This window comes from Centrocercus urophasianus, unplaced genomic scaffold, assembly GCF_019232065.1.
Source record: "Centrocercus urophasianus isolate 14NV4802_14NV808 unplaced genomic scaffold, USGS_Curo_1.0 seq_74, whole genome shotgun sequence".
NCBI classification, from domain to species: domain Eukaryota; kingdom Metazoa; phylum Chordata; class Aves; order Galliformes; family Phasianidae; genus Centrocercus; species Centrocercus urophasianus.
In genome coordinates, this window is record NW_024885355.1 from 350,834 (window position 1) to 351,224 (window position 391).

Below are 391 nucleotides of genomic sequence, written 5' to 3' on the forward strand. Positions count from 1 at the left end.
CTGAATGGGCATCAGCCAAAGACAAATTCAAAAAGCATGAAGTCAAATTCTAAGTAACAGAACAGAAACGGATTATACCCTTTTTAACACTTTCAGTTTTTTCTTAACCTATTTCATGAGCAAATATTGTAACAGCCCCATCAGATCTACAATCATCACAACGTATTTTTTCCAAGATGCAGCAAGCAAGCACCCAGTTAAGTCAATCAGATACAGAAAGCACCTCTGCAAAGAACATGGGCTTATTTTCAGACTTGTTTTTGTTCACATAGTATATTTAATACAGACTAACAAAACATAACGTGGGTTATTGACCACAGCTTCTTAAATCTGAGACCTAAAAATGGAAATACAATTGCGGTGATTATTTATTTCAGATTTCCAAGTCTTT